General features: G+C 31.5%; 1 long non-coding RNA gene across 1 annotated transcript; it reads left to right on the forward strand.

The window, feature by feature from the left end:
- Positions 1-617: 617 nt before the first annotated feature.
- LOC109340285 lies at positions 618-16,721 on the forward strand. Its single transcript, XR_002106771.1, has 3 exons — positions 618-687; positions 15,239-15,247; positions 16,707-16,721. It is a non-coding gene; the product is annotated as an uncharacterized LOC109340285 (long non-coding RNA).
- The last annotated feature ends 270 nt before the right edge of the window (positions 16,722-16,991 follow it).

A 16,991-nucleotide genomic window follows, 5' to 3' on the forward strand; every position in this document is an offset into this window, starting at 1 on the left:
GTTGTGGGAGTTTTGGGCAGATATTTGAGTAATCCTGGAATGCATCATTGGAAGGTAGTCAAATGTGTTATGCGTTACTTGAAGAGAACAAAGGAATATATGCTCACTTATCCGAGGTCTGAGAATTTAGAGATCATTGGGTACTCTGACTCCAATTTTGCTAGATGTCTATATAGTAGACAATCCACCTCTGGCTATGTGTTTGTATTTGTTGGAGGTGCTATCACTTGGAAGTCTATAAAACAGACGCTCATAGCCCCTTCAACCATGGCTGCGGAGTTCATGGCTCATTTTGAAACATCAGACCATGGCATAAGGTTGCAGAATTTTGTCACTGATTTACGTGTGGTCGATGATATTGAATGACCATTGAGGATTTATTGTGACAATAAGTCTGCGGTTCTTTACTCCAACAATAATAGGAGTTCTACAAAGTCAAAATTCATTGACATAAAGTTTCTAGTTGTTAAAGAAAGTGTTCAAAATGGACAAATTTCCATAGAACGTATATGAACAAATTTTATGCTAGTTGGTCCATTGACTAAGGGTTTGGTACCTAAAGTCTTTCATGAGCATGTTGCTCATATGGGTGTTGTTCCATAGGCTACCTTAGTTCAGTAGGAGTCTATATGTTTTATGATTTACTTTGGATGTTATATACAGTTTTTTTTATGCATCATAAAGTTGGTGGTTTATTTTTCCATTTTGAAATTGGGCATTGTAACTATTGTGTTGCAATTAAAGACTTTGGATTGATCACACTAAATAATAAAGAAGGACCAGTTGGAAATAGACATGTTTGAGATTATATTGCATGATCTTTCCATATCACTCATCCATATTCCATCTATGTCATTGAGTATATTAATATGGTGATCATCATGGTCGAGTCACGCTTGCATGTGATGAAAGTCACAGTAGTTCCATAGTTGATATATGAGATGAACCAAATTGTATTAAGGAGAAGTCTAAATGTAAATAGCATACGGATGCGCGCCTAAAGAACCTGTGATATAATTGTATCAGGAAGATATGAAGCCCAAGTGGGAGATTGTTAGAAATTTATAATTTCTAATTAAGGTGAGCATCATATATTTGATACAATGATATCGGCTATTTATTTCGGGGGTTATATTATAAGTGATCCAATTACTAGCACCCCATAGATTTCTAAAAGTTGATAACGAATATGGGCTTAATGGATGGATACCCATCAGGTTAACCTATAGGGGATAATGAGAACCCTATAAGTTCGCATAAGGAAGGTTATGGTCCACAACACACCAAATCAAATACAATTTTCTCCTCTCCCATCGGAGTGAAAACGCAAGTCCCAAGAGGAATCAGAGATTTGGTTAAGGAAGGGTATCATACCAAAACCTATCTCAGAAAACGCAGATCATAGGAGTACATCCAGGAACATGGATTCAAGTATGACACTGCATTCTTTATTTCATATATGTATGTGAGAATCATGAGATTCAAAATCTTATGATTAATGTTTCACTGATCATAAGGAATTCCCAACTGCTTTTCATTTTCCACTCTGAACCTATAAACTTTTGTTACTATATAAGATCTCAACTTGCTTATTAACTTTTAGCTATTTTAATCATTACCATAAGAAGGTGGTCATTATCTTTGGGATATATGAATACGTAAAGTAACATTATTTGATCCAGTAAGACAATAATGGATATCCCACGCCACACATAGAATAACAAGTTTGAAACATGTTCAACACAACTATGAATAGAAGAGAAACTCAATTGGAGAAATTTTACATATAATACTTCCATCCACTTACACATTCGTGAAGATCTTAATTAACTCTCAATCAACTCAGTAATTTGTTTAAAAATCTAAGTTTCTTGGGGACGTTCAGAAGAAAAGGAAGAAAAAAATCAAATTGATGAGTTGAAAAAAGTGGAAGATTGCAAATATAAATGACCCTGGTTTTAGTGCTTTGGATATGTTTAATTTGACTCTTTTAACCAAATATGGAGAGAAATATTTGGGTGAATATGGTAGTGTAAATAGAACATGATTCCTTTCAAGTACTGGACTCTCTAATACTGAGAATGTAAGAGAGGACATTTTTTTAAAATTATTAATTTATAAAAAATTAAAATATGAAATATTGGATTTTTGTTATTAATATATGTCATTATCATACATATGTACTATCATCTCCATTAATGGGAGGAATCAACTTGTGTAAATGATGTTCAGTGGAAGATAGGTTAGGTATGAGTGCTCAAAATGGTGTGTATATATATATATGGATGACTCAGAATATTGGATTGTGAAAAAAAAAATGCACATTTTTACTCTTATTATTATTAGAAAATCTAGCTAACAATGAAAAAATAAATGCACATAATTTATACATGAAACATATCTAATATCTAATCTGAACTGCATATATTTTTTTGGGTACTATCAATAATATTCTCTCACTTTTTGGATAAGGAAATAATTACTTTTGGAGTTTATGATTGTCGCTCACAACAAGTATCATTCCCAGAAATTGAATCATTGACATTGAGAATCCAATGAGCTCTTATATCATTAAACCAATGTTTTCTTGATAACTATCCACATATTAAGAATGGAGAACAGCACACCTTTAATTTATTGATCATACAATTGTGATATGAGAAAAAAAAATATACAGTAGTATCATTATGATTTCACATTATTGTTATATTACTTATCATTCATATATAATTATTATTGACTCTTTGAAACAATAGTTTAAATGAGTGACAAATGATTTAATATCCATGTATAAATTTTTATACGATATTATATCGTTGTGATATTGAATTTATATTTTGATCTTAATGAGTTAAATATATCAAGTCTAATGGTTTGTTATTATGATTTCTCAATAATTCTTATAAAATAATAAGAAATTCTTAGTTTCTTACAGCATATCTTTATTTATTTATTTATATATATAACTTCATAAATGATCAGTTTAAAATTACATAAATTTGAAATTAAAGTGTTTATTATCTAATGAACCTACGACTTGGTTGTTGATACAATTTCACTTAGTTCACCTTAAATTTCTTGTCGATATTGTGAAAGTGTATATACTGTAACGGCATCTAAATCATTTCCTACCATAACCAGACATAAACTGCACCATCTGTGCGCTGTCTCCACTTTACTCCCCACTATGGCAACCCAACTTTAGCTCCTCATTTTTCAAATTCTTCGCTGAGATCATCATATTTTGTTGTGATTGGATAAATTAGGATAAGCTTCATGCCCAAATGGGACTCATAGTCATCATCTTCTTTTACTCATTGTCTATACCTCTTAACCAATGAATGAGACCTCTCGGGAGAGGTAATAGGGAAACTTATTCCTGTTTTTACACTTGTAATGAAGGGTAAAAATATCATATAAATTGCATTTAAAAAATATGTGTGATATTCATGTTGTTTTTGACGTATTTACATATCCATTAGTAGAGATGATCATAACTATTAAATAGCATACTCCAACCCAGTTTCATTAATAACCCATTTAATTATTTTAATTTGGATTTAATATTTAATATTCTCCTAATCATTGGACATTCCTTGTCAATAGTGCACTCTTGTCAATTATATAAGAACTAAATATTGTACTGCCAATGATATATAAATATAATATTATTGAATAATGTTATATTCTTACTAAATCTTCATATTCACAACAAAATGACATATATAACTTATAAATTATCATTAATAAATAAAGTATCAATTTATAATATATGTAATTTATAAACCAATCATTAATAAATAAAATATTATCTTATAACTTGTAATTACAATAAATATAACATATCCATTACTCAACTTATAACAAGACACGCACTTAATGCTAGTCGACTAAAGCACGTAATGCTAGTCAAGTAAGGTCATAATCCACCAACAATGTGCTACTAATAAAGTTGTTTCTGCTAGTCAAGCAAGGTCACAATCCACCAATATTGTGATACTAATAAAGCTGTTTATGTGTTAACTAGAGTGACAAGGAGTTTGTTAGTATAATTATCTATCGCTACAATTCAAACATAATTTAACTTTACAATAACTGTAGTCACTGTTTGGTAATGGACAAGTGTCAATAGACAAGATTACCACAGTCTGAAAATCGGACAAAGATCTATTGTCACAAATAGTATCACAAATCATGTTTCACACTAATAAAAACATGTCATGATAATTAAAAAATTAAATATACATTATTTGTTTTTGTTTTTTCTTCTATATCATTAATCCGAAATATAATTCAAACATCATTTGAGACATGAAATCTTTATCCTATGTTAAGTTGCCGTTTTAATACTCACCAAGTCATCTGACCCTTCCCACAAGAAGAAAATCTTACCATTAGGCAATAATCTTTTTTCCGAAGACCGGTATAAGATTGACATGCTTAATGTTGTAAAAGAAGGATTGATCATATTAAACTATATTTCGTCATCTCACCAAGTCTATGTAACTAAATATCTAATATTATAATTAGAAAGTAGGCCTACTACAATCAGGTACTGATAAGTTGATGCATTTAGTTCTAATGTTAGAAGCCTTAACTTGTAGTGTTCAGGGTTAGGTGAGTACTATGATGTTCAAACTAGTTTTTTTACTAAAATATTACTTGTATAAAATAAAATAAAAAGCCCCAACTTGTAGTGTAATGGTTCAAATCAATCGGAATTGTCTTGGGTCACCATTAAACTGACATTCGAATAGTAAATAATCTCAAACAAACAAGTATGAAGGAGTCTAGTTTAGGAGAATTTTCTTTTGTTGTGAAAATTTTCTGGAGACATGTGTTTTACTATATAAAGTTATTTAAATCGGACACAGATCACCTGTCCCCATTCTTATCCATTTTCTTGTGGTCCAATAAAAAATTGACACTTCATTAAAAAAGAAAAATTTAAAAACTTAAAATAACACATGTGCATTACTTAGAAAAATCCTATTGGCTTGGGACATGAGAACACACTGATTTTAGGATCTCCATTCATTTAAATCACCATCCTTCAAAATCATGTGGAATGCGTTTTCCAATACATGATTTTTCTTATAGGTGTCCCAATTTTATCAGACCGAGATAGAATTTAGACACACTTTTAAAACATGTGATTTCTATTCTCATATTATATTACATACCATCTACTTGGTAACTTGTGTCTACATGAGAACACTGCCTTGACATTCCATTTTCTACGTAAATGGTGTTGGGAAATGAAATATATGAATATATGTTTAGAATTCGAAAGTGCAATGTTTCCACACAAAAAATTATTGCCTACCAGAAAAATAATTCCATGTTTTTTAATTTATCCTAAGATTTTATCATTTCAAGTGATTTGTTTAATATTAGTGATTTATAGCCTTTTTTATCTTAGTCATGTATCTTTTCTTCCTATTATTCTAATGAATTATTAGTATTTTCTTTAAATTTATTCTACTATCAACGTTTTTAAAATTTCAATTTCTAATTATTCACCAAGTTTGTTAAAAGGAAATATTTACCATATTAAGATTACAATTTCTAAACAGTAGATAAAATAATATTATTTAATATTAACTTATTTATTTAAATACAAACAATATTACTTTCACTCATTTCTTTAATATTTAAATGTATGCTTTAATACTTATTTCTTCAATTAATTTATTCTTTAATATTTATTTCTTCATGAATCCTGAAACTGGCAAGTTTTTTGGCAAAAGTAAGTCACCTCGATAAACAAGCCAAGGAACCACCCTAAACAAAACGGAAAGATCATCTCCTGTAGCAAGACAAATATCATTTTTACATTTGCATACCCTCTCATTATATCTTAAGAATAAAAGTATTAAATCATATTATTTTATATTTTATTTAAGTGTATTTGTTTCTGTATTACATAAATGAATCCTAACTCAAAAAAAAAAAGAGTATGTAAAATAACTCTTTAATCAAGCACTCTATCACCATTGTGAAAAGGATCGGATTATATATTGCAGGTTTTTTGCTTCTCAATCTTACATGTTTACGAAATTGAATTGACTCAAAAGCCTATTTAAAGGGCAATAACATGAAGATCCTCAAATAAAAAAAATAAAATAAAAAACCTTTTTTAACAAAGCATTTCAAATTTGAAATAGATATAACTCTAGATAAAATTACTACATTATTATAGTTCTTCTTAGAGTAAATTACACTGACACCCCCTGAGTTTTAGTGAAATTGCACAAACTACTCCTCACTTTTCTACACCTACACACACCTCCCATATTTTTAAACTTTCATTACATTGACCACCCCTGCATAAGAAATAAGTGTAATATTTTAAACAAAAAACGTGATAAATGCAATTAAGTTAAACAAAACATGATATATTGTGGAGACACGTCCAAATAATATATGAGTCAATATTTCTTTATACAAATCAATGTATCTTTATTATTTTTTGTTACAAAATGCATCAACAATTCTAAAGAAATATTGTTTAAATCGCTCTTATAATATAGTGTAACGAACCAAAAATAATAAAGAAATATTGACTCATATATTATTTGGACGTGTCTCCACAATATATCATGTTTTGTTTAACTTAATTGCATTTATCACATTTTTTGTTTAAAAGCTTACACTTATTTCTTATACAGGGGTGGTCAAGTAATGAAAGTTTAAAAATATGGGAGGTTTGTGTAGGTGTAGAAAAGTGAGAGGTGGTTTGTGTAATTTCACTAAAACTTAGAGGGTGTCAGTGTAATTTACTCTTCTTCTTATATATTATATTTAAATATTAAACTAACCTATGGAAGTAAATGTTTCTTGAAAGCCCATATTAAACCATAACCTGCCTGGCTAATAAATATTTTTAAAAGTTTTACATTACCCTAAAATAGTAAAATAATAACACTTAAAATTGTCATTTAACAACGTTTTTTGTCACTGTTTATGTGAGCATAATCTAATATAAGGTTAGATTCAACAACGATTTTAAAGTGTTGTAGAAAATAAACATTTAACGGCGCTCATTGAAGCGAGCGTTATTAAATGTCTACTTTAAAAATAAGACAACATCTTTCTCATACATTCTATCAAACACATGAGAAGTATGTCCAACTCCACCCTATTTACAATAGAAACATCATTCTTAAAACTCAATTTATAAACCGTTGCATAAACTTGTCTCCCTTAATTCAAATCCATTAACCCAGAAGATTATATGCACTAATGAAAGGGACGAAGGTGGTGAAGATGTAGACAACTAATCCATGAATTTCTTGTCTCCTTTAACTAAAGAAATAAAAGGATTTATTGTCAACGACAAGAATACATAGTTTAGATTCAATATAATAAAAATTAAATCAAAATTTACACAGAAAAGAAGAATAAAATAATAATAACAAAATACAAGATGTAGAGATTGCAAGTTTGGTAAATCACCAATGGCTCCAGCTAGATTCAACCTTGACCCATCCTATATTATAAAATAAGAAGTTAACATAGATGTAAATACAAGTAGCAAGAGTGAATCAAAGAGAAATAAATGAGGTAAAATACACAACGATTCAATGCATGTTTGAAGAGAGAAACCAAAAACTGATTACTTGTGTGAAAAGAGAAACTGGAAACAAAAGAGAGAAAAAGTTAGCTCATAGAGAGAAAGAAGAAAAGAAATATAAAATTGAATGGTATGTGTATTATTGTGTGTGAAGTTTTGTTTTTAAATATGAAAAAATTCACGCTCACTAAAACAAGCGTTATTTGAATGTATAACATTTAACAACGCTCACTGAAGTAACTGTGGTTAAATGTATTAATTTTAATATCGCTCACTAAAGCAAACGCTGTTAAATATATGAATGTATCACTTTTAGCAGTGCTCATTAAAGCAAACGTTGTTGAATGTATGACTTTTAACAGAGCTTACTGAAACAAGTGAGGTTAAATGTGACTTTTAACATCGCTCATTGAAGCAAGCACTGTTAAATGTGTCAATGTGTAACTTTTAACAGCACTCGTTGAAGCAAGTGTTGTTGAATGAATATTCATCTATCACATTTAACGGTGCTTACTTCACTTAGCGATATTGATTCCCTTCCGCCTTGCATTTAACAGCGTTCAACATACAAGCGTTGTTAAATGAGTGTTGTTAAAAGTTAATTCTAGCTTAGTGTTATATTTTTTTGTTAACTAAAAATAATTTAAATTAAGTATGAGAAGGACATGAAGTTGCAAATAAATTTCTAGAGACTACATATATGCAATTAAAGTAGAGTTTAGGAATAAAAAGAAGCTATTTGTCTCATTCTGAATAAGACATAACGTGACTATCACTCTTCCTTTTAATCCAAAGTCAAGATTTCATCTTTGTTGTCCGCAACCTTCTGGATGGTCGCCTTGGACGAATGAAAAATGACATCATTCCTTGCATGTCAGATTGATCAAATTGTAGAAATCGAGATAATGCTCCAAAATTTCCTACACTTTTTGTTGCGAGAAAGACTCATGCATGGAAAAGTACCTCCTTGTGTCTTAATGAAGGGTGATTGCAATTTGGATCTAATTGTAAATCGTCTACTAAAGTTGGTAAGTGAATCTATAAGATAAGAAAAGATGTTGGAAAGTTTCTAGTTCATTATTGTAAATCTACAAGCCATTTCCTCCTGGGAGTCGTGTCATTCCTCTCCTTTGCAAGGCTTCCATGATTGGAACTCTATCTTGGAATAGTCTTCCTTTGAGTGGGCTTTAAACTCCCATAATATTTTGAGGAGATTGCAATCATGATCCTCGTTATTTACCTAATTAAGAAGAATCTTGTAGGCTGATTTGACCGACTATTGACCAGATTTATCATGAAGCTATACTCCCACTAATCCTCAGTATCTCTCATTAAGATAGGATATGTTGTAGGACCTGCATATTGTCAATTAGATAATGTTCTCAAACAAATGGTTATCTTCTCCTAGTTAAGGACCACCTCAGTCTCCCATTCTCCCAACTACCTCACTTATTGTCACGTCCCTCTATAGCCTTAGGTTATACAACCTAGTGTAACTAGCTATCTTCATGCTTTTCGTAGCCAAGCCATTTGTGTTGCCAGAAACTTGTGTTTTTCCAATCCCTCACCCTCCGAACAATGTTGATATATCTTCAGAAATGAGTCCCATTTATCTCTAGTTACTAGGCAGAAATAATATATGCTAATTTAAATTTGTTAAAAGAAATTAAAATCTCGTCATAGATATGAGCATTGTTCACACCATTAATTGAGCATTGAATATCAAATTATTAATGTGTATGCTCTTTTCACCTCTCATTGTGACTCAGACTATAACAAACCTCTTATTACGTGATACACATTCATATATTGAAGTCTAATGATCATCACAAGACGTGAAATGACTTCAATTCTAAGGTATGATATATACTCATTAAAATTTATTCCCGTCACTCTTTTATATTTATATTTATATATATATATATAGCACAAGTGAAACTATAAATAAGTGGTTCACCAAAAAAATGTAAATTAGTGAGCTAGAACCACATTGTTCCATAAATATACTACTGAATACATATTATATTTATACACCCAACTCATTATTGACGCCATAATTTGCTCTTTATTCAATAGATTGTTTCTTCGGCACCTACATACCTAGTAGTGGGGGAAATTGTTCAAGAACAGTTTGCTAGAAATATAATTTTCTAAAAGCTGCATGAGCGGTCCATGAATTGGTGTTTCATACTAATATCCTCTTAGAGAAAATATTAGCCAATAAAAAATGCTAAATCATCAAAGCAAGGTAAAGAAACCACTTATAACACCCAAATATTTGAAAGGTCTTAAGAGGCAATGAATGCCTTTTTGATTGCCGTAGTCCTTCTGTCTTTCCCATTTTATGAATTGGTCTCACTTTCTAAGGCTCATGAACAAAGTATATCTACATTATGAAGATTGTATGCAACCACTACCACAGATTTATGGTGTCTAGTTTTGTGATGTGTGTTCACTAATTCTAATGACCTTCCAGCACTAGCCATTTCGGTGAGAGAATTGATAACAATAATAAGAAACAAAAGGCAAAGAAAAGATTAGTGGTATTTATTATATCGATATAAAATATGTACATTCACTAACTATACTGAAAACACTTGCATTTCAATGATCTTTTGGTAGATTACAGAAAGTTGATGCAATGGTCTACAATTAAAACTTCAGTTAACTTATTCTGAAGCTCAAGTTTGTCATAACTAGTAGTCCTTTGAAACTTTTGAAATCCCAATATGGAGAATAAATTGTTAATAATATAAAATAATCTATAGTTAGTCAAAGCTTATCATACCGGAATAATATAATGAGGTACATTATTTTTTTAGTATTAAGAAATTTGTACCAGATTTTTCAAATGATATGGACTGCACACAAGACACAAGGAACTGACATTTGTTGGCCCATAAGGTATGAGAATTTGACAACCTAATAGTTATTAAAACTAAGGTTTATTCAAGTTTTTCTCTAACATTTCAAAAATTAGTTTTTTTAATTTCAATTTGTAATTACTAAAATGATTTATTTATTTATTAAAAAATATAAAACTTCATATTTGTTTTCTGATAAAATAAGTAGAGTGATAACTCAATCTATCACAATGTTAAGATAAGGATGAGTAATAACTTTATTATTATCATTGTTATTATTCAATTATATTTTCTAAGATATTATTTGATTTTCCATGATACTATTTGTATATATTTTATTTTGTTATATATTTATCATCATATATGTTTGGTTCTTTATATTACTTTTATTATTCTCTTAAGTTTATAGATAACACTAAAATTCATCAAACTTCATGAAAAATAATATTTGAAAGTTATCAACTAGATCACTATTATTTATATATTTTAAGTTACTTTTTAATCAAAATAACTCTAGACATACACTCTGAACTTATGTTCAAGCCCCAAGTAGTCTAACAAGTATTAACAAAGTGATTCCCTTATATAAAGTACAGCTTTCTTACATTGTTAGGCACCAGGTTCTTCTTCTTCCTTTTATTTTTGTTTGTGACTACTTGAAGAAGATGATATACATGGGTTGGGCTTGTTGCTGCTTTCTTTTATTTTGTTATTTCTTTTATTTCTATTTTGTTGTATTTTCTATCTAGACCTTTTATAACAGCCCATCTTAGTTGTACTTAGTTTTAGTGGTAAGGGATTTTTCCTTTTCAAATAGTTAGTTTAGGTCGAGTAGTTAGTTTGTTTCCTTTTATATAAGGGATCTCTTTCTCTTGAGTTCCATACACTTTTACTCAATAATACAATACAAAGATGTTATTCATTTTTATTCTCTCTTCCTCTTTCTAACATGGGTTTTCTCACTAAGATGGTATCAGAAGTAATCAGACTCTGATCTATCAATTCACTCTATTCTCTATCACTTTCCTCGTCAAGCGATATGCTACTTTCTTGTTTTCCTTTTCCTACAATCTTCTTCTGATTCTTGCCAAAATGATGAGTTCTCACAATCTTGATTTCAACACAAATCCCTCAAACTCATTCTTTCTTCATCCTAACGAAAATCCAGCACTAATACTTGCCAACCCCCCTAAATGGTAGAAATTACCATTCATAGGCAAGGGCTTTAAAATTAGCACTTCAGTCAAAGAATAAGGTCAAGTTCATTGATGGAACCCTAAAGCAACCTAAAGTATATGATCCACTCTTTGGTTCGTGGACAAGATGCAATACCATTGTGTTATCTTGGATTCAACACTCAATAGAAGACTCCATTATGAAATCAATCTTATGGATTGATAGTGTAGCTGATGTGTGGAAGAATCTATGAGATAGATTCTCACTGAGTGATATGTTTCACATTGCAAATTTATTAGAGGAATTTTATCATTTAAACCAAAGTACTTTCTCTATTTCTGAGTTCTTTACTCAACTCAAGACTATATAGGAAGAAATAGAATTTATAGACCAATTAGAAACTAAAAATGTATCACAACTTGCTCATGTGGTGTAATTGAATCAGTAAAAGAATATAGAGAACAATACTGAAAGTCCAAAGAGTCAAGACCTGCACATTTAAGTCTAATCGAAGTTTTGATGAAGCAAACACACACAAGAATGCTTGAAGATCAAACAACAAACAACGAGCTGAAGACTCATAAGTTGCATCCATAGATTTAGGACTTTATTATATTTACTTGTAATTAGAAGTCTTAAGATGATTGCCATAGTTTGAGTCTAGGTTAGGTAAACCTAGGTGGAAAGTCTCACAAGAACTAAAATAGATCAAGATTAAAATTGAGACATAACATCTACATATCTTATGATAAATAGGCTCATGCATACACATACATAGTTTCATGCATTAAAGGTGATATATTTTGAAAAGCTATGTAAAGCACATGCATATTATATAGGTAGTTTAAAATACATTCCTTACATCAAAGAAAAACATTTTTAACTCAGTATAATCGATTAAGTAGTTAGTGTAATCGATTATCTAGAATTCAGTTACTAACTGATCTGGTATTCTAAGCACGTTAATCGATTAAGACACCATATAATCGATTAAGACGTAATTGAAAACAGATTTTTAACAGCCCATTAATCAATTAAATGGAAAGATAATCGATTAATATCAGTATTAGTAGGATTAGTATCAAAACTGAAAATCTTACCAATGTGGCAAAACTTGCATATTTCGAAATTTTTTAGAGAGCATACATTTTCATAGATTGCATTGCAGTGAGAAAGTGCATTTAGAAAACCTAGGGAGTGAAAGCATTTTGATTTAGGCTTAGAGATTAATATCATTGCATCTAGTCTCTAGTTTTCTATGCATCAAATTCTTGCATCTAGTTCTTGATTTCTTTGAGAGATTTGTGAGGAAAATATTTTTCTGAAAAGAAAGTGAATCATTTTTAGAAAACCAAACGCATTAATTTCATTTAGAATTAGGTTCTTGTGGATTTTCCTCTTTATATTTTAGATTGAGATTTCAATTGTTGAATCTGAGTATTAAGTACTCAAATCAACTCAATACATTCTGTTTGAACAAGAAAATTGATCTCTTTGTGAATAGTTTCACTACGAGATAGATCTTTGTAATCTTCATAGAGGCTAAGAGGTCTTAGTTTAGGCGATACCAAAGCTAGGATCGATCACGAAAGAATAGGAGATCCTAGTAGGCGATTTAGTTAGGTCAAACCTAGGTTGTCAAGCTCATAAGGGCTAAGTAATGATCGGCTTAGTTTTTTTATGATTTTGTAATTGGAACTGTGTTTGTAAAACTCACAATTGCAATAGTTGAAGAAAAATCTCCCGAGATCAGAAGGAGATGTCTGGATGTAGTTTGTAGTGGACCACAAACGAACTAGGATAAAATTCCTTGTGCACATCTTTCTAATCCCTAATCTCTTTACTTTTCGTCTTTACTTTGTTGATTAATTATGTTAATATGAGTTGCATGCTATAATCTGTTTACTATCTTTCTGTAATCTCATTAATCAATTACATGTGTAAAGATTCGGTAATCGGTAACTTGTTTTACAAGAAACCAAATAATCAAGTTGTGCGAGCGTCAGGATAATCGATTATCCACAAGCATAATCGATCATATCTGAGCATTGTTTAATCGATTAAGTCCAAGCATAATCGATTAACTGTAATCTGTTTTAGTTTTGCACAAATATAGGAAAATCAGAACAAGTGATCTGCGACACCTATTCACCCCCTTCTAGGTGTATTCTGACCTACTGATACCCAACAAGTGCTATCAGAGTTAGTACGAAAGTACTAGCTTGACCACATATTCGTTCGATCCTAGAGGATAATATGATGGGTTCCACAAACCCATTTGGTGGTGATGGCGCATCCATCAACTGCACTCCGATTTTCAGTAGCGAGGGGTACGCCTACTAGAAGGTGCGCATGAAAATATTCATTGAGGCGATTCACACGAACATTTTGGAATCCATGGTCAATGGTCCTTTCGTTCCACTTCACTTAGTGGATGGTGAACCTAAAGAGAAACCAAAAAGTTTATGGACCGATGATGAGCGTAAAAAGGTTCAGCATAACCTACGTGCCAAAAACATTATCACATCGGTCTTATCATACAATGAATTCTTTAGGGTGTAGCAGTGTCAAAATGCTAAAGAAATGTGGGACACTTTATAAGTGACTCACGAATGCACGAACGACGTTAAGCGCGCTAGGCTAAATACACTAATACATGAATATGAGCTATTTCGCATGTTATCAAATGAATCAATTAGTGAAATGAAAAAGTGATTTAATCACATTGTTAACCATTTAGTTGCCCTAGATAAAACTTTTGCTAAAGGCAAATTGACTAACACAGTTTTGTGTTGCCTTGACAGGAAATGGTAATCGAAAGTAACTACGATCATGGAGTCCAAAGACTTAGATTCCATGCTTTTAACAACTCTCTTTAGCAAACTCCAGGAACATGAGATGGAGTTAGGGCGTTTTACCATGAACGAAGATTTAGATTGGAAGAAGAAAAGCATATCTCTCAAAGCAACTAGCTTGCAAGATCAAGAAGAGGATGAGGATTCTGATTCCGACCAGGACGAAGAAACCATGAATCTTCTAGTTTGCAAATTTGGCAAATTCCTGAAAAAGAAAGGGGGATTCGAGAGGTTTGAGAAGAAAGAAGCGCGTGACTCAACCAAAAAGGGCAAGATCCCAAAGGAGCACTTCACTTGCCATGAATGTGGGAAGGTTGGATACATGAGGCTACAATGTCCAGTTCAACTGAAGAAGGTTGAATCTGAAAAGAGCATTCCTCGATATTTTAAATCAAAAAGAGCATACATCATATGGGATGCTCCCGAGGAGGAAACTACATCGAGTGCATCAAATGAGGAGGAGTCTGCAAAACTGTGCCTTGTGGTCAAAACACAATAATCATGCAGCTCTAGTGGACAAGAAGATGCAAATGAGGTATATTTTGATACTTCATCGTCTATTGATGATTCCCTTACATATGATGAGTTATATAATGCATTTGTTGAATTACACGAAGAACTTAAAAAGTTTGCTATTGATGGAAAATGGGTAATCCTACTGCATGAACAACAAATCATTAGAATGCAAAAAGAGTTAGATGAGTTAAAACTAGAAAATGAAACATTAGACTTAATCTACTCTTGTAGCTCATGTAATTGCTCGAAAGATAATTTATGTCAACCTACTGTATGCAAAACTTGGGAGACCTTGCAAATCGAAAATTCTAGCTTAAAAGAAAAACTCGTAAAGCTTACATACAGTAGATTTAACCTTGACACTTTACTTGATGAATCCAGAAATTCGGGTAACCACATAGGATTAGGTTATAAACCCAAAACTAGCAAGAAAATACCATATAGGAAGCATGTAGTCTATAATCATAAAATGTCATACACTCACATGCCTATTTGTTTCTATTGCGGCACTTTTGGCCATACTACTACTTCATGTTATATTCGAAAGTATGGTGTATCTGATGGTTCTTATATTTGGGTGAAGAAGGGACAAAATACTATGGTTACTAAAAAAAAGGGACCCAATATCAATTGGGTACCCAAACAAGTCAAGTAATTTGTTTTGTAGGTATGCTTACGAACACATGGCATATGATAGGTGACAGGTCGAAATTCTTAGATCTATCACTCAAAGAAAAAGGGTATGTCACGTGTGGCGATAACAATCAAGGGGAAATACTTGGAGTTGGAACTACTGGTAATGTTGCTCAAGTTGTGATAGAGAACGTGCTCTGTGTGGAAGGCATGAAGCACAACTTATTAAGCATTAGCGAATTGTGCGATAAAGGTAACAAAGTATCCTTAGATTCTGATTGTTGCATTATTCGTGATAGTTTATCTAATAATGTTAGTCATTGTATAAATAACATATACATGGTTAATTTGGAGGATGTCACTACATTGTTCTCAAAATGTTTTATCTCTAGAGAGCATGACATTTGGCTTTGGCATAGGTGTGTTGCGCATATACACATTAAACACTTAGATAAATTGTGTTCACATGATTTAGTTTTTGGTCTACTTAAACTTAATTTCAAGTCTAAAGAAGCTTGCGACACTTGCCAAAAGTGTAAGCAAGTTAAGAACTCATTTGCGACTAAAAACGTGATCTCAACAACTAGGCCTTTGGAGCTTCTCCATATGGACATGTTTGGACCATCATAAATCATGAGTTTTGGAGGTAGCTATTATGCTTTAGTAATCGTAGATGATTTTTCTGCTAAAAGCGACGCATTTAAATCCTTAAAGAGCCTTACCAAGCAAATCCAAAATCAACTTAACCTGAAAATTGTATATGTACGAAGTGACCATGGTGGTGAGTTTGAAAACCACCTGTTCGACAATTTTTGCGATAAACATGGTATCATGCACCAATACTCTACTCCTAAAACTCCTCAACAAAATGGAGTTGTTGAGAGGAAAAATCGCATATTAGAGGAGATGGTCAGGACCATGCTTAATGAAAGCAAAGTGCCTAAATAGTTTTGGGTCAGTGCTATAAATACGGCTTGCTATGTTATAAATCGAGAACTTCTTAGGCCTAAATTGTTAAAAACTCCTTATGAGTTATTAAGAGGCCTAAAACCTAATATATCTCATCTTCATGCTTTTGGATGCAAGTGTTTTATTTTAAACAATGGAAAACGAGCTTTAGGAAAATTTGATTCAAAGGCTGACGAGGGTATATTCCTAGGATAATCAATGTATAGTAAAGCATTTAGAGTTTTTAATAAGTAAACTATGATTGTAGAAGAATCGATTCATGTTCATTTTGACAAATCTTCTCCAAAAGAGAAGAGGAAGGTTTTGTCTAATGATGTTACATGTGCTTTGGAAGAAGCATACTCTAAGGAATTGGAAAAGGACAAAGAAGATAAGGATGATCAAGAAGTCAATGAGGACCAT

This window comes from Lupinus angustifolius, unplaced genomic scaffold (assembly GCF_001865875.1).
Source record: "Lupinus angustifolius cultivar Tanjil unplaced genomic scaffold, LupAngTanjil_v1.0 Scaffold_154_52, whole genome shotgun sequence".
Taxonomy (NCBI): domain Eukaryota; kingdom Viridiplantae; phylum Streptophyta; class Magnoliopsida; order Fabales; family Fabaceae; genus Lupinus; species Lupinus angustifolius.